The sequence below is a fragment of the Pezoporus flaviventris genome, unplaced genomic scaffold (assembly GCF_033815535.1).
Source record: "Pezoporus flaviventris isolate CSIRO_AGI_PZ_B2104156 unplaced genomic scaffold, CSIRO_AGI_Pfla_v1 ptg000027l, whole genome shotgun sequence".
NCBI classification, from domain to species: domain Eukaryota; kingdom Metazoa; phylum Chordata; class Aves; order Psittaciformes; family Psittacidae; genus Pezoporus; species Pezoporus flaviventris.
Window position 1 is genome coordinate 3,628,969 of NW_026892575.1, and position 18,501 is coordinate 3,647,469.

The 18,501-nt window shown below is 43.3% G+C and overlaps 1 long non-coding RNA gene across 1 annotated transcript; it reads left to right on the plus strand.

Moving 5' to 3' along the window:
- The first annotated feature begins 1,540 nt into the window (after positions 1-1,540).
- Positions 1,541-2,065, plus strand: LOC133271988 (uncharacterized). The gene is made up of 2 exons (XR_009744321.1): positions 1,541-1,717; positions 1,826-2,065. It is a non-coding gene; the product is annotated as an uncharacterized LOC133271988 (long non-coding RNA).
- The last annotated feature ends 16,436 nt before the right edge of the window (positions 2,066-18,501 follow it).

Below are 18,501 nucleotides of genomic sequence, written 5' to 3' on the forward strand. Positions count from 1 at the left end.
TGTGTTTGTCTTCGCAGCTATACTATGCCAGAGCAGAGGGGCTGTAAGTTGACCAACAAAGGATATTCATTCAGTTCTGTGTACCACAAGCAAGCTGAACGTTACAATGACATGATACACCACCACTGAAGACGTTTCATTCCAGCCATAGCTAAGAGCTCTTTTCAGCATTTATTTAGTTTCAGCAAAGGCCAGATATTGCAAGTATTTATGCATAGGCTTAATGGGGAATAGCTTTGAAGAAGTTAATGAGCCTCATGATCTGCCAAGACTAGTCTTGCACATAAATTTTTGGAGAACAAGGGACTAGTAGCTTCAAAATTATGGAGACAATTCTCTTTATATGTAACATTTTAACTTGTTAAGATGTTAAGCAACAAAATAAGGTATTACTTTTCATAAATTTTATGTCTTAAGGTTCGAGTCCTTGGAGGACTCTCTAATGAATACAGTTTTTCCCTTCAGTAAAAGTTAAAATTCCTTTCCATTTTCTCCCCAACTATTCTCACATCACTTCAACCAAATCTGGTTAGAAGTTTGCCCAAAATTCTGAAGTGATGAAGGAACTGATAAAGCAATGGCATAATCCCTGTTTCTGGCACACTTTCTTTAGGAAAATGCTTAATAATACCATGGAAGTTAAAGAAACAAAACAAATCAAAAAAACCCCACCACCTGTGCTAGAACTTATCAAACCCACAGTTGTAAAAAAGGGTGTTTAGTTTGTATATATTGATTTGGCAAATTATATACTAAATATGTACACACAGGGAGTCAGTCCAGACTTAATTCTGTGCTTCCTATCTACAGCTCTAGCTCTCAGCTTTAACACAGCTTTTCTGTTACTTCCTAAATGCAAAGATTGAACTATGCATTTCCTCACCCTCATTCAGCTTGCCAGGAAGCAACTGAATACCACAAACAACCTCACAGCTTTGATATTATTGATATTTCATGTGGAGCCTGAGCTCAACAGGCATTTGAATTAAAAACTCTGTTGAGCATCAGCCTGCTTTCAGTTCAGGTGGTAGATGAAGCCTGAAATATAGATGCTGATCCTCATTTTCCCCACCACTTCTTTCTCTCTTCTGAGATGTGCTCATGAGGCAGTTTTATTAACTTAACTGCTTTCTCCTTTCCTCTCCCTCCCCTAGAGGCCTCCACATTTTCTCTGGAGAAAACACACATTTGGTCAGTCCAGTTGCTCAGGAGTCCTCACTCCTAGCTCTAGAGCTCGGGAGGTCCTATACCTTCAGATGGCTTTTGATACATCATGTCTTCACAGACATACTGTCATCTTAAGAACACAAGTGTTTCTATATGCTGGTATTCCCCCAACTCTGCCAACTGACTGAAACTGCACAATTTTAACAATAAATACTGTATTCCTGGAGTAACAGCTGGACTCAATGATCTTAAAGGTCTTTTCCAACCTAGTTGATTCTATGATGCTATGATCAGATGCACAAATTAGCATACATTACTACTGAGGGTCACATTTCCTCTTTGGAGTGTAAACAAGTAAGGACCCACTGTGCACCAGGCACTGGAACTTGGTCCAGATTCTCTAGATGTGTGGAGTTGAGAAATTAGAAAGAAGTCTTCTGGGAAGCAGAGGAGGGATACTACATCCCCCTGGACTCAATGGCTGTCCTTTAGCATTCAGTGATACCAAGGGTGGAACATGAAATGAAAAAGAATCACCTCAATCTAGCAGGTAACATTATTCACGTCTGCATAACTCACAGGGCCAGCATACATGGCTGAGGGTCAGTTCTGGCACACAGATGTTGCCCTTGTGATCCGACCCCCTTTCCATTTGCAGAACGTAAAGCCCCATGGAGCAGCTGCTGAAGGAATTCATAGAAGAGGAAGGGATGGTATTACAGAGGTTACAGCTTCTCCAGTTCCAAGTCTTTCAGAAAAGAACCTGAAGTAGATATGTTTACTCAGACATACAAATCCAGACCATCCATTCTGCCAAGTAATATTTTAATATCTCATTCCTGTCCCTGAATTTCTTCACTGTTGATACAAATATGAAAAGGAATCTAAATGAGTTCTACTCTGTGAAGTTTTCAAATTACATGTTCTGTTGCATCTTCATACTCTGTTGATCAGGCCTAATTTCCTGGCAGTATTTGTAACTATTACTCACAACACACCATTTAAGTCATTTTTGTAAGACCCCATCAATGATGCTTACAACATTGGCTTTCACTGTACTTTGTAAATGCAGAGTAGCACACACAGCTCTTCATAAAGGCATTAAAAAGGCAGTTTTGAAACGCAGATTAAGCACATTATCATTTTCAGACCCACTTTGGCAAGCATTAGGTGTGTCTTTATAGCTGTCCCTTACATCTCCTGTGCAGTAATGTCTTCAGAGAATTCCATCAAGGCAGTGAGCCGTGACCTCCATTTCCTGATGCTCAGCCCACCGTAATCAGGCTTTTCTGAGCAATTTTACATTTGATCTCTGAAAAGTAGTTTTCTAGGACTTTCCTACCAAGAGATGTGAATTGTGGCAGGCTGGCACACACGGGTGCTTCCCTGGGCAGTTAAGGCAAAAGCAGTGTGTGGTACATGTGAGGCTGCAGGCAGCTGCTCAAAACTGAACCCCCTTGGTAAAACACTTCCTAAAGATGCCTTGTTCCCCTCCTTAAGCACCTTCCTGCTCTTGGGAAGGGGTGGATGTTGTACTGCCCAAATACTGAGAGGGCCCTGCCGCATGTGACTTAGAGCACATGCCTGGCACCCAGCAGGGGAACAGCAGCAGCCTAATAGATCTTGGTCAGTTTGAATGTGTGTCCTGGTCTGCATCCCATTAGTGAATTTAAAAAAATAAATAAAAATAGCATATTTCAATGACACCAGGACACCAGCCACTCCTCATTTCCTATCCCAAAAGGCTGGTTCCTTAGTCAACCACATATTCATGTATGAAAGACAAAATCACAACAAAGGTTTAAGATCTTTTGGAAAACGCGTTCCAGTTTGCAAAAGTAATTCTTATAATCATGGAATAGTTTGGGTTGGAAGGGACCTCTAAGGGTCATCCTGTCCAACCTTCCTTGCAATGAGCAGGGATATTTTCAGCAGATCAGGTTGCTCAGAACTACATCAAGCCTGACCTTGAACACTTCCAGGAATGGGGCATCCATCCATCACCTCTCTGGGCAGCCTGTGTTTCACCAACTGTACTGTAAATTAGTTCTTCCTTATATCTACTCTGACTCTGTGCTGTTTTAGTTTCAAACCATTTTCTCTTGTCCTATCACAAGAAGCTTGTCCCCATCTTTCTAATACGCCTCCAATACATGTTGAAAGACTCCAATGAGGCCTCCTTGGAGCCTTCTCTAAGCCTTCTTACAAGGGTGGGAATCTCTTTTGAAATAATCTTTTTTATGCTTATTAATGCAGCTACATAAAAGTTGAGTTTCTATTTTTTAAAGAAAATCGTGATGGCTATTTTCAGTAGGAAATACAAAATATTTTCAAGGTTCCTATAAATGGGATGTTCTGGGTCAAAATTCAGGATTTCGTGTTGTGCTAGGTTTTTCTTGCAACACAGTGCCACTGCTACAGCATAGCATGTATGATATTATGGTAGTTCCAATATTTTTTTTTAGGTTTCAAGGTTAGGCATACTGTTATTTTGTGACATACTCCTGAGGTTTTAGAAGTTTAATAATTTCTATGCAAGAATGTAAACATTAACTCTTGTTCAGATGTACTTGGAAATCATTTTGATCTGTTTACATTTGTACTGCTTTTTTATTTAAAATAGTCATGAAGTCTTTTGCATTGGGACAGAATCTGATATAACATTGCTATGCATTCTTCCTAAGAGGTGGTGTAAAAGTATGTTCAGTTACAAGAAAAAGACCTTAAAAACGGAGGTATTTTGAACAATAATTAGTGTTTTTAAGTTATAGTCTTCTGAATTAAAGGATTATTTTTTATTGCTCGAAAGTTTTGCTGATGAATAAGGTCATTTGTGTTGGAAATTTTATTGATTTTTATAGAATCAAGATTCCTGAATATGTTTCTCCACTTAAGAACTGGTAAGTCAGCTATATCTCACCTTCAAAGTAAATTTGCAGTGTCAGAGATGGATAAAGGTCCCTTAACATCAGTGAGAATGTTTGATCTGTGCACAGATGAATTCCCCACCTTCAATTGTTCTTCAAGTTCTGATTATTTTGAAAGCTTTTAAGCTACCAAGTTTGCCTTCCCTACCCTGTATCATTATGAGACCATGTTAGGGCCTTACACTACTCTGATCACTCCTAACAGCCATTTAGCACAGAACAGATCACGCTGTTCTGCTTCAGAGACACAGGTCCAGCCTTACCCTACGTGGCTGTGTGCAATGAAGCAATTAAAACCATTTTCTGAAGTACACGAAGAACCAGTGGAGCTAATATCAGCTCCAGTTGCTCCTGACTCCTTCGGCAGCCAGGCACCTTTCCACCAAATGAATCAAAGGAGATGTATTCAAGTTACTTCAGAGGAAGGCTCAAACTACTCTGATCCACAGCAAGGGCAGTGACCTACTCCTGACTTCTGCTTCTGTCTCAGGAGGGTGTAATGCATGAGCTCTGGCTAACTTGAGCACTTGCCAGGTGGTAGCTGTTCAGCCTGATCAAGGAACACAGTACATCACAGGGAAACAGGCAAACTGGAACATCTATACCTTGAATTAAGCAGTAAAACAGAGGAGATTTTGTTCACTTGCTTAATGTGAAGTTCTAAACTGGTCTCAAGTTATTTAGAAAACAGTTCACTGGATTTCAAGTAATAACTCAAACGAGGAGATTCATACTGAGAGAAGAGAGCGATTTAGGTGCCAGGAGCACCATCTCTCCATCACTCTGCCTGCAGAGAATTAAAGAAAGGGAAGAGAAGGATGAAGAGAACAGGAAGAGTCAGGGTACAGAACCGCTATAGATTTTCTGGTTTTTAACCTAAGTCCTTACCAAACAACTCTACCGCAATGTTCCTGTTACACTAAAAGCACATACTTGCCAAGAAACAAAGAAAAGCTGTGTTTGTCCCTAGAAAAAAAAAAACAAAACCAAAAAAGCAATGCTTCTCTTGCCCTACCAAGTTTTGCCCTTATACCTTCCTTTATTTTCATTATAATCTTTGTCTCCCTGTAATGTCCGAGATTTCTTTTTAATCTTTCAATTACTCCCCAATATCCATTGTCCCAACTCTCTACACTTCTCCTGCTTTACATGCAACCCATGTCCTGAAAGCATGTGAGGAGGCCAAATACCAGGCATCTTGGCACAAGCTTGTACTTTACACCTATTCACAAAGAGAAAACATTCCTCTTTTCTTAAGGAAAAAGAAAAAATAAGAAGAAGGGGGAGCAGAGCTCCACCAAGTAGTCATAGCAAAGAGATGAAGTAATGTTTACACTCACCCTTTCTAAAACACGTCTGGTCCTTTAATAATGACCTGTCAAAGCTGAAAATTTAGAGCAGCCTCCAAAACAGTGAATTTATTATTATTAATTATTATCCTTACTGTAGTTATTTCCTTATGTCCTGTAACTGTCTCCATCACACAAGCTGGTTTACATGGTTTACATCTGCAGAACAAGAGGGTTTCTGCAGGCACGTAGGGCCTGATGCTGGACAACGGCAGCACATGGGCTGGCCTGATGTCCACTGTAGCGTGGCACAGCGGTACCCAAGAGGCTCTCAAAGTCCTCCAGAAGCATAGGCCCAGACCTAAGCACCCAGAGCTGCCAGGGAAAGAGCAGAGAGCGCTGCAACAGCTTTGGTCAAAGGGACTCCAACAGGGAAGGTCAGATGGGCCAGAGCAGCTCCGGGCAAGTGGGGAGGGCGTGATGCCAAGCACAGAGCAGGAGCAGCATTTATTTCAAGTAAGGCTCAACCAATAAGGCTGGGACTCACCACCCCAGGCTGTGGCTTCTGGGTCCAGACATCCTCCTTCTGAGCACCATGCCCAGGATGAGCAGAACAACACAGGCCTCCCACCACCACTCTTGCCAGTGGGCAACCCTCCAGAGAGAGGAGGGTGGAAAGCTCAGCCTGAGAGGCAGTACAGCACAGAGGAGCTCACAGTAGCTCTGCCAGCCTTCATCTGGGCATGCAATGTGGAGTTTCTTCTTCCTCCATTCTACTCCACCAAAGAAGCTACCATGAGCAGCAAGCCAGTCATGGCAGGGGAAGATCTTGGACCTAAAACATGAGGTTTTTTACTGCCAAAGTACCCTTTATTTGAGAATTGCTTCTTGTGAAAGCACTAGTTACCTGCTATCAAATCTTGAGCCACTAAGTCAACAAAAATGATAATATATGATATAGTCTCCTGGATCATAAGACAGATCTAGCCTCTTGTCTTAAGAATTTACAGTGTAATCAATTACATACCTTGTTTTTACTTTTTAACATCACAAAAGCACACAACAGATACCATTTTGACATAAAGAACCACCCATGAGCACAGATCAGTACAACTGATTTTTTATGATTAAGTCAATACCCCATCAGAATAATTCCTCTTCACATATTTCCACGAATTCATCCTCCCAAGGAAACTTGTCCATTCTCATGGACACTCAGAACAGCACAGCAGTTCATTCTCAGCAGCAAGACCTCTGCCCAGGGAGATGAGCCAGGAGCAAGGGACAAAGCAAGGCAGGAAGCGACCTCATGAGCAAGCAACACAGTCCCACAGTCTCTGAGCAAGCAGCACAGGCCTAGTGACATTAACTGGGGTCAGCCACACTCACCAGACAAGTTTCCAGTGATGAGGTAGTTCCAAAGTCAAGCCAGGAAGGCAAGCCAAGTCAAGCCAAGGCAAGCCAAGTCAAGGTCATGGTCAGCAAGGCACACAGCCAGGTACAGGCACACGCACAGTGTAGTTCAGGCAGGGAACTGAGCTTAAATGAGACTCCTGAACAAAGGGAGAAAGACCCCAAGAAGATTTCTCACCAAGCTTACACAGCTGCCCTGTATCACAGCTGGCTTTGATAGAGCCAGGAGATGGGGAACAGGTTGCAGACCCTGCTGCCACACTCCACACCTGAAATCCAACTCCAGGAGCAGAGAAGCAAGCCCATAATTGCACATAATTGCCCTGCCCTCCTGCTCCCATAATCACTACAGCTAAGTGTCTCAAATAACCTTTTTCTGTATTGCACAGACTTGCAGTCTGAAAATTTATTAAGCAGGATAGCTTTGTATTTGTATGGGATATCTACTGGCTGATATTTTTGAAGTGTAACAAACATGAATGTGAGTTTATCAATTACACTGGAAGTATTGCACTGAGTAATTCCTATCTGTATACTTTAAGTAAGGTATAGGCTCATGTTAATGGAAATCTGTGAAAGTGAGGATTTGTGAAAGCTGTTGTTCATGGGTATTGTGGGTGAATATAAATAGAGTTGGCTACTCACATTTAAAAATAAAGACAGCATCAACATTCAAAGGTGAAAGGCGTGTTCTTAGTATCAGCCTGGTTACAAAAAAAACAACAAACAAACCCAAATAACAAAACCAACACACATAAAACCCCAACAAAACTACCACCCTAGTTCATGTATGCAAAATTTGATTGTATTTTCCTGTATAACAGTTATTTGCAAGGACCTGTGCTTTATGGATGCATCGCAGTATCTGAGAAACCCTGCAGTTACATGCTTGACTTCTGGGAAAAGGACAACCATACTCTCAAACTTATAGGAGAAGCAAACCAACATGGAAAACAAGCAAGGTTTTATTCCCGTGTCAGAGGAAGGTGTCTCCTCCAGCGTAGCCCTCAGACTGGCACTGGCTGGGAGAGAAAAAGGCACTGCTCAGGTAGGTGATGCAAACTGCCCAAAGTGAGGGCACAGGCACCGGGTGGTCTCCATTTGCTCTTGGCAGCAAATTGAAATTTGAAACACGCCACTTGGAAGAGATTTCTGCCTACTCCTGTTTTCTAGTAGTGAAGGAGGGTTTTTGTTCAAAGAACATGGACTTTGTTCAAACCTGACATTTCTGCAAAGCTGTACATTGTTGTGGTCTCGAAAAGAAATGGTTTAAAAGAAGAAATTCCTTGCCAACTGGGATTTATTATTATGTGCCTTTAAAAATAACTGTCTGAAAGACTACTGATAGGCTTGTGGCTATGAGAACTGAATAGTCACTATGAACGATACAAATAACCGTATACAGAGTACACTGCTCCAGGACAGGTACCAGTTTTGCATTGTCAGGCAGACATTGGCAGATCTATTTCACATTATCGCCTCACTAGAGTTTTTGTACCACTGCTCCCTCCTTAACAGCTCTGTGTTACTAAACTGGAAGTCAGCTGAGCATAATAAAGTAGTGAATTTAAAGTATGTGGTGGATGTCATGTGTCACAGTCACAGCAGCTTATTAGCTGACAGTCAAAAACATCTCCTGGCTAAGCCTTTCCTCAGAATAAGCTGGGGATTCTTAAATTCCCCCATCAGTACATCTTGCATTTCGAGGCCCCCTGCAAGCAGTGCAGAGGACAAGATACCAGTGCAAGAGGCTGTGCTGGCCCTTCTCCCCTGAGCCTACCACTCGGGTTCACATTTCCTCCTGGATGAACATACCTGGGCCAGAGCTTGTTCTTTTTCCAAACTGTCCTCACATCAGCCTCAGCTGTGGCCCACTCACAACGTATATTTTACATTGTTTAACTACATCCTCTCAGTACAAGTTTTGGGGGTTTTGGCTGTGCATAAGAACTAAACAGCCCACAGAGATTATAAGGACAAAATGCATTGTGTTACCTAAGACAATTTCAACAGACTTCAAGTAGTGGTGACACAGATTTTCTCTCAAACTAAGCTTTTATAATTCTATCTAGATGGATAAGGATCATGGAGAAAGCTCTCTGCTTCCCGCCCTGTGAGGTGTCAGGTTCAACACAGCTCTGTCCCTGCGCAACCACAGCACACTCCTGAAAATCTGTAGCAAGCACGCGTGAAATACCTCTACCCAAAAGAAGACCCATTCCTGTAGATTGCACATACAGGTACAATGGACAAAGTGCTGAAGAATACGTGCTATAAAAAGATACTGTTTGTTTGGTTTTAAATCAATTTAACCTTGTATTGGTTTACAAGCAAAACAACCCCTGCTAGCAAATGGTTTTGTTAATACAGTTATGTCTGCAGTCAGTCTGACCTTTGCTTGCACAGAGCCTGACTTGAAGAGAACAATAAATGCCTTCTACAATCGCCATTGCGGGGGGAAGGATGGAGAACTCAGATTCAGTTGAACAGTATAGAAGTTTGCATTCTTCAGTCATATGATTCAATACAAAGCAGATCATATTTTAAAATGCTGAAGAATTGTACAGGCCAAAAATAGCTAAATTGGTCACATCTGAAATTCTTTATGTTAATGTATGGTCACCTTCAGCTGACAAACATCTACCAACAATGTCTGCTGTGTGGAGCTGGCAGACTAAAAACCAAACCAAATCCAGAAAATAAGCATCACGCTAGCCCAAAGGTGAAGATTTACAAGAACAAAATTAATGCATAGTATTTGCTTGCCCTTTTACTCCTGAGAAAGATTTCTAGCATGAATGTGCATGTCTGCGGGGGTAAGATATAATAGGCATCACAGAAACATGGTGGGATGGCTCCTATGACTGGAGTGTTGGAATGGAAGGTTACAGGCTCTTTAGAAAAGACAGGCCTGGCAGGCAGGGAGGGGGAGTTGCCCTTTATGTTAGGGATAGGCTGGAGAGTATGGAACTCTGTCTGGGGACAGGTGAGCAGTCCACAGAGAGTTTGTAGGTCAGGGTTAAAGGGAATATAGCTATGGGAGACATTACTGTGGGGATCTGTTACAGAGTGCCTGATCAAGGAGAACCTGCGGATGAAGCACTCTACAGACAGATAGGAAAAGCCTCACGCTCGCAGGGCCTTGTTCTCATGGGTGACTTCAACCACCCTGACATCTGCTGGAAGGACGGTACGGCCCGGCACAACCAATCCAGGAGGTTCCTCGATTGTGTGGAAGACAACTTCCTACTGCAAGTAATAGAGGAGCCGACGAGGAGAGGTGCCATGCTTGACCTCGTGCTCACCAACAGGGAAGGGCTGGTTGGAAATGCGACGCTCCAGGGCAGCCTTGGATGCAGCGATCACGAGATGGTCAAGTTCGAGATCCTCAGACAGTGAGAAGAGCGTGCAGCAAGCTCACTGCCCTGGGACTTCAGAAGAGCAGACTTTGGCCTCTTCAGGAACCTGCTGAGTAAGGTTCCATGGGATACAGCCCTAGAGGGCAGGGGGGCCCAAGACTGTTGGTTGATATTCAAGGATCACCTGCTACAAGCTCAGGAGTGTTGCATCCCAGCTAGAAGGAAGTGCAGCAGGAGGGCCAGGAGACCTCCTTGGATGGATAAGGAGCTGCTGAGGAAACTTAGAAGGAAAAAGAGGCTCATAAAAGGTGGAAGCAAGGAGAGGCGGCCTGGGAAGAATACAGGGATGTTGTCCGGGAAGCTAGGGACCAGGTTAGGAAAGCTAAGGCCCAGTTAGAATTAAACTTGGCTAGGGATGTTAAAGGTAACAGCAAGGGATTCTGTAGGTACATTGCAAATCAAAAACAGACTAGGGACAATGTAGGCCCTCTCCGGAAGCTCTCAGGAGAACTGCCTACCCTGGATTTGGAGAAGGCTGAGGTTCTTAATGACTTCTTTAACTCGGTCTTCATTGCCAAAGGCTCTGACCACATCACCCAAGTCTTGGAAGGCAGACACAGAGACTGTGAGAATGGAGACCTTGGGCCCACGGTTCAAGACCATCTTAAGAACCTGAATCTGCACAAATCCATGGGACCTGATGAAATCCATCCGCGGGTCCTGAAGGAGCTGGCAAATGAAGTTGCTAAGCCACTGTCCACCATGTTCAAAAGATCATGGCAGTCAGGTGAAGTTCCCGATGACTGGAAAAAGGGAAATATAACCCCCATTTTCAAGAAGGGGAAAATGGATGACCCAGGGAACTACAGACCAGTCAGTCTCATCTCTGTGCCTGGCAAAATCTTGGAGCAGATTCTCCTGGAAGGCATGCTAAGGCACATGAAAAACAACAAGGTGCTTGGTGACAGCCAGCATGGCTTCACTAAGGGGAAATCCTGCCTGACCAATTTGGTGGCCTTCTATGGTGGGGCTACAGAACTGATGGACAGGGATAGAGCAGTTGCTGTCATCTACCTGGACTTGTGTAAAGCGTTCGACACTGTCCCACACAACATCCTTGTCTCTAAATGGGAGAGACATCAATTTGATGGATGGACCACTCGGTGGATAAAGAACTGGCTGGATGGCCGCACACAAAGAGTTGTGGTCAATGGCTCAATGTCCAGCTGGAGACCAGTAACGAGTGGCGTCCCTCAGGGATCGGTGTTGGGACCGGCCTTGTTCGACATCTTCATCGCTGACATGGACAGTGGGATTGAGTGCACCCTCAGCAAGTTTGCCGATGACACCGAGCTGTGTGGTTCGGTTGGTACACTGGAGGGAAGGAATGCCATCCAGAGGGACCTTGACACGCTTGTGAGGTGGGCTGATGCCAACCTCATGAAGTTTAACCATGCCAAGTGCAAGGTCCTACACCTGGTCGGAGCAATCCCAGGCACAGCTGCAGGTTGGGCAGAGAAGAGATTCAGAGCAGCCCTGAGGAGAAGGACTTCAGGGTGTTGGTCAATGAGAAACTCAACATGAGCTGGCTTCAGTGTGCACTTGCAGCCCAGAAAGCCAACCGTATCCTGGGCTGCATCAAAAGGAGCGTGACCAGCAGGTCAAAGGAGGTGATCCTGCCCCTCTGCTCTAGTGAGACCTCACCTGGAGCATTGTGTGCAGTTCTGGTGTCCTCAACATAAAAAGAACATGGAGCTGTTGGAACAAGTCCAGAGGAGGCCACGAGGATGATCAGGGGACTGGAGCACCTCCTGTATGTAGACGGGCTGAGGAAGTTGGGGCTGTTCAGGCTGGAGAAGAGAAGGCTGCGTGGAGACCTCATAGCAGCCTTCCAGTATCTGAAGGGGGCCTATAAGGATGCTGGGGAGGGACTCTTCATTAGGGACTGTAGTGACAGGACAAGGGATAATGGGTTAAAACTTAAACAGGGGAAGGTTAGATTGGATATAAGGAAAGAAATTCTTTCCTGTTAGGGTGGTGAGGCACTGGAATGGGTTGCCCATGGAAGTTGTGAATGCTCCATCCCTGGTGGTATTCAAGGCCAGGATGGACGAAGCCTTGGGTGAGATGGTTTAGTATGAGGTGTCCCTGCCCATGGCAGGGGGGTTGGAACTGGATGATCTTAAGGTCCTTTCCAACCCTAACTATTCTATGATTCTATTATTCTATGAATAAGTCAGCAGGATGTACAGATTACTGCATCATGTTATAAATTAAATAGTACTTGTCATCTGGGCAAGGAACAGGGGTTTGTTAATCTTTAATTTTCTAGAAAAAGAGTAATTTCATTTTAGTACAACAGTCTCTGAAAGATAATGAATACACAATTGCTAATAGGAGGGCTTGGTGCAAGGAGTACAGCAAAGATGATCTTAAGAAAGCAAAAGTATACTGAGTCCATAAGCAACATCCTGCTTCTTCTAAAAGTTAATGCTGTAACAAGGCTGGATGGCATTTGTCATTTTTCTCAGTTCTTATTTCCCTATGTGTTTGGGGAAAGAAACCCACTGGAAAAAGCCTTAATAACACTGCCAAATGCATATTTATATTGTAACAGCAAAATAACTGTTTTAAGAAATGTTATGCTTTTTTCCTCCCAAAAGTGAAAATCAAAATGATTTTTGGAAGAACCTTTGTCTTGTGCTTCCAGGTACTGCATATACAAATATGGGTAAAATAAAATCCATAGGTCCCTGCTAGATATTAAATATATATTGTCAACAGATGGTTTTGATAAAGCCAGACCCAGTCTCTACACACAGCACTTACATGCTCAGTACCAGCCTGGCTCCCCATAGGTTTCTATCTTTAAAGTATGAAAGCACTTTGATACTGCATTTTATACACAGGAAGAGGGTGGCTAATAAGACATTCAAAGCCACAGCAGTAGTGATGCCATGTTCCAGCAGGCACTCTAACCACCCTGCTGGTCTGCTTCACCACATAGGAACACCTTAACATCATTGTGACCAAGGTTTATTATAACTAGTCCACTTGCCACTACCAACCTCACAGAGCGTGATTTCTAACCAGTCAGTGTGAATTAACCTTTCCATTAAAGTTGTCCAGCACTCACTTACATGAAAACACCCATCCAGATATATATGCTGTGCTGTAAATCTCCTTTAAAGACCACCTAGCTCCCTGGTACAGCAATACCAGGAAGCAGATACCTCAGGCATTCTCAGAGAAGTATACAGTAAAATGAGTCTTCCAGAAATTCCCATCAAGACACAGCCATTGATCAGTCTCTACACAACAATTAATGACAACTCACTTGCAGCAGAGAACTCGAGGCTGGCCTAATGTCAGTTTGAAACATGAATGTGCACGTGTATACTCATTCTAAGAGGCATACACACATGATTTTTTCTGAAGCACTTTTGAAGATCAGGTCTGTTTACCCCGTCTATGGAAAGATAAGCTTCTTTAGAGCTCCCTCTGTTGTAAAACAGAAGAAAAAAAATAATTTTAATTCTCAGAGCAATCTACTGATCATTTTTATATAGGAGAGGATAACAAGTTTTAAGATATGTAAAAGTAAGAGCTAAATTAAATAATCTCTGGAGTTAGTAACCCCAAGGTTACCAATTTTTGTGGCTAAAAAAAAAAAAAGATTTGAATGTCACATTTTTAATATTGAAAGATTTTTAAGGTTTTTTTTAGAGGAAATGATGTGGACTTATGCTGTACATAGAGATTGACCATTTTATTCACTCAATCCTATATTCTGTGTCAGTATGTCTAAGTTTTGCAAGCCTGCAAGGAAACACAGTTCAGCTGTGCTCAGCTCTGATTTCTCCCTGTGCTCATCATGTAGGTTTCCCTACCAGAGAGCTGAACCTGGCCCATCCCAAATACTGCCTTCCACCTATTTTCTCTTCAGACAAAAGGAAGAGTATTACCACCTCTCCTATGAGTGGGACAAAGGACAAGAACAGTTTCAATTTATAGCTGTTAAATTAGAAGCTTCTACCTTATGTCTCTTCCCAGCAGAAAAAAAATAAATACTTTTTCTTCATCCAAAAGGCTTCTAGGAGAGCCAAGGTCTGGCAACAGCTCCTGCTGTTCCCCAGCCAGGCACACACACAGGCTGACAACCACCACATCCCCATACAAAACTCCAAGTTAGTTATTCCAGCTGAATTTAATGTCAGGTGAACTGCTGTGACACTTATCACCCAGGTTTATGAAGGTAAAAGGGGGAACTGAGAGATACTATTGCTCACTAATGCCTTACGGCCACAATGAAAAACCCAAACAAACATGCAGGCATGACAGAAAACCTCTGTGACACCACGGAGCAGCCACCTTTGTGCTGTGTCACCCATTTCCACAATGTGCAGGGACACCACACGATTTGAGTCCTGCAATCACAATCCTAAAGGACTGTCCAGTATGAGTGCTCTTCATGACATGGCAGGTTCACTGTTCACGGATCAGTTTTTCTTTCCCTTTCCACCACATGCTCAGGGTTCAAATTCTCCTTAGTCATTCACTCAAACACTGTACTTTTCATTCTCTGGTTACAGACCGTTCGCCCAGACCCACTGTTGTTCTGGGAAACACTGGGTGTAGAGCCCCAAGAACTGTGGAGATGGTGGGACCATATGTGAATGTCTTTGAGACTTTGAGAGAAAGCAAAGGCCAAAATAGAACTAGCCTCTATTCCTCCAATAAAAGATGACTCTGGAGATTACAGTGACTCCTCCAGCTCCCCGTGGTGCCCTGAGAGGCCACGAGTGCCTCTCTCAGCAGTGGGTGCATTGCTGCTCCCACCCTACAAGCCAGGGAGAGCAAACAGAAACCCTCATTGTCCCCATGGAGCCAAATTTGACTGGAAAAGCAGCATTAACATTTCTTGTATCCCCAGGGTAATGCAAGCATGTTTTTAACAGGGAAATAATTAGCACATCAGAGCACACAGTGCAAATCAGCATTCAGGTGCAGCTTGGTTTTAAACAGGTATCTAATAATATTATATAGCAAGAACCACATCCCCAGACACCCCACCCCCCACCCCCCACCACCCCCCCCCACTTCATTAAGTGATAGGGATATTTGCAAGGGTGTGAACAAGCCAGCCAGATCATTACTCTGAAAGTAGCTCATGCTTCAGGTTCCTCCACTGCTGTGAAATTCTGATGCTGCTGCATCACCGTGGATGATGTATTGCAGTCCACCTCCATAGAATGAGGCGAAAGACCCAGGAAATGAGGTCAATACAAACATTGTGGAGAGGGTTGAGATTTTTTCTCTTTGGCTTGGAAGAGATGCAAATAGCTGAAGGCTGGAGGTCACTGGAGCCCCCCAGCAAGTCTTTGTAATAACAGACAGCAATCTTGAGGTCTGCAGGTGATAAGCTATCGCTTGTCAGAAATATTTTGTATGCCTCCTGCTGAGCTTTTCTGGCATTCAAGGGACAGATCAATATTTGGTATTTTCGCTGTGCTTGAGGTGCTATTGTTCTTTGTATCTGAAAACAGAGTAACTGTTCTGATGTTTATAAAGGTAGCCAGGGCAGCATTAGGAGGAATGTGAAACAGAAAGAAATTAAAATATATTACAAGAACTGAAAAATCTTCAAACTCTGGTTAGACCGAATGGTTCTATAAAATCAAAGAAATGATGCAGTATTTCTTAAACAACACACGGAGCAAGGGGCCACAACTGGAAGCTACTGTTTCCCTTAGTAAAATTAATCTAAAAAATATGAAAGTCAAACCAGAGACCATAAATAAGGGTTTTTTTAATCTTCAGTAGCATTATTAGAATGTTGTTTGTATAAACTAGAGAACAGGTGTATAAGAAAGGGTTACATATTTCCTGCTAATGGACTTTGGGGACTTCTCTCACTTTTGAATGAATGAAGGCTAAGCCAGGTTACGTATTTGTGTGCATGAGGTGTGTTTAGGTAACATACAGAGAAGAAGCACCAACCACGCTTATCTCTGAGATTAGAAAATCAAATTAATTGCCAGCTCTACAGGATTTCTTTCCCTAAAAAAAACCCAACCAAAACAAAATACCAACAACTAAACTCAAACCCATCATTGCTTAACTGTTAACATTTTAGTCTGTGTTGCCTGAAGAAATTTTGGTTTACAAAGTTAATTTTGCCTATATTTGCTTTGGTCTGTCTTTAAGCACTCAGCACTGTACTGCACCACCCAATAAGCAGCTGAAAATGGAGATCAGGTATTTCTTTGGCGCAACTCTCCATACTTAATGGAAACATACCCAGACCTGCTCTGATATAAATACCTGGTGCTGATGACAGCAAACAGCCACTTACCTTACAGATCCCAAGAACACCTTTTTAGCCAGGTCTGGGTCTCAGGAAATCTTGTCTCTCTGCCTGGAACCTCTTCTCTTACCTCCTGCTTCCTCTTCCCTGCTGTGCACACCTGCACAGATGCAGCTCAGCACTCCCTGATCTGCATACGCTTTCCACCATTCCCAGAAAAATTATCCATCAACCCCCAGCTTGCCTTCAGCCCATCCCATTGCCTCCAGCTCACTATTGCTCACTGCCACAACTCCAGAAAAGGATTTTCATCTGTTTTTCTACTTGCTGTGAAAGAAAGCATTTACCTTACTCGACAGCATTAACAAGGCCTATGATTGCTCATGTATCAAACACCTATGGCTGCTACAGTCCTAAGAATACAAGGACAGAATTAAACTAAATGTAAAAAAAATGGGATTCATGTGATGTATGTGGGCTGACTGTCCAATCACCATTCCCTATGTGCCTTCGGCAAGCACTCAAAATCAGACTCTGGCTACAGACACACGTTTTTGTTTGCTGCTGCATGAGGGAAGGGAAACACCTACCTGGCAGCCTGCTCCAGGCCCTTTGCTATCTTACTCCGTACTACATCTTGTTCACTTGCTGGTGTCAAAAGCACTCATGTTTTCCTTAATGTGAACTCAAAAGCTGCATTGTTGGGAAAAAACTACAACAAAAAATAAGACAAACAAGGGATTCTGCACTGGACTGTCTCCACTCTGCAGACAAAAAACACACCAAAAATGATTCTGTTGCTTTACAAATGTGTGGTTGCTACAGCAACAATGTTATCACCCTGTCAGTCAGCAGCCACCACTCAGCCTCACAGTTTCATGTGCCATTGATAACAATCTGGACTTGGCTTTAGTCAGCAGTAGCTTAAACAGGTTTAGAGATGTGGCATGTAAGATATAACCATATATAAAAATGATTGCAGGCTTCAGATCTAAAGGCTATCATGAGCACATAACTGTACAGGTCAGCCTTCAGTCTTAAGATTCACTCTAGCTTCGTCTCCTGTCTCCTCCTCATCCTGTTAATTGCGGTACACCAGGAATGAGGATAAAACCTCAGTTCTGAAGAGTAAAGACTTTACTATATGGTTAACAGAGAAGGTAGTATGTCCATTCTTAGGTACTGTCCTCATTGCAGCAGTATTGCATCATCTCATCCTTTTTTCTGTTTACCTTCAGCACTGTCGGATATGGAAATACAAGGGTAAAACAAGGTAGAAAGGGATTAAATGGCTTTTCAGAGGCTGCAGCAGGCAGTAACCCAATGTGATTATACCACAGGCCCCTAAAAGCTGGGGTCTCCAGGGGCTCCTGAGCTTGGCCCTATGCCCAACTTGAGAGCTGCTCTTCTCTGCATTGAGTCAGTGAATAGTACAGATTAAGTCCCCTCAGTTACGCGACCGACATCTGCATTATGTGGCATGGGCCTTTCTAGAGAAGAATCAGTATTTATTCTCTTGAGGTCTCTTGCATGTTGAAGGTGATCAACAAGCAGACTTAGAGCACAGTATGACTGCATTCATCAGCCCATGGCTCTTTCTTGGGCATTGATGAGATTCATGTTTTCAGCAATGTGCTAATTACACACTGACAAGCCAGGCTGAGAGATCTGGCTGGGGAAAAACACTTCTTGTTAAGGACCAAGCAAGCAGTATGAGCCAAAGGAACACAGTGGTGCATTACCAGGGCTCAGGAAATCAGCAGTGAAAAAGCTTATGCAAGCTATCCCAAGCACTGAGCAGAAATGGCTGCCTCTCACCAGGCCAAGGCAGGCATAGCAATCACACTAGACTAGTTCCCTTGGCCTTATCCCATTCGAGAGGCCATGGAGATGGGTCAGCCCCACAGAGGCATCACTCTCATCCTGTTTGGGTGGCGGATAGAGCTTAAGCCCTTACCACAAGAAGCAATAGATTCTGTAACAAGCAGGAAGATCTTCACAACGATGAGAAGCAAACAGCTAAACCGACTTCCAGCAAT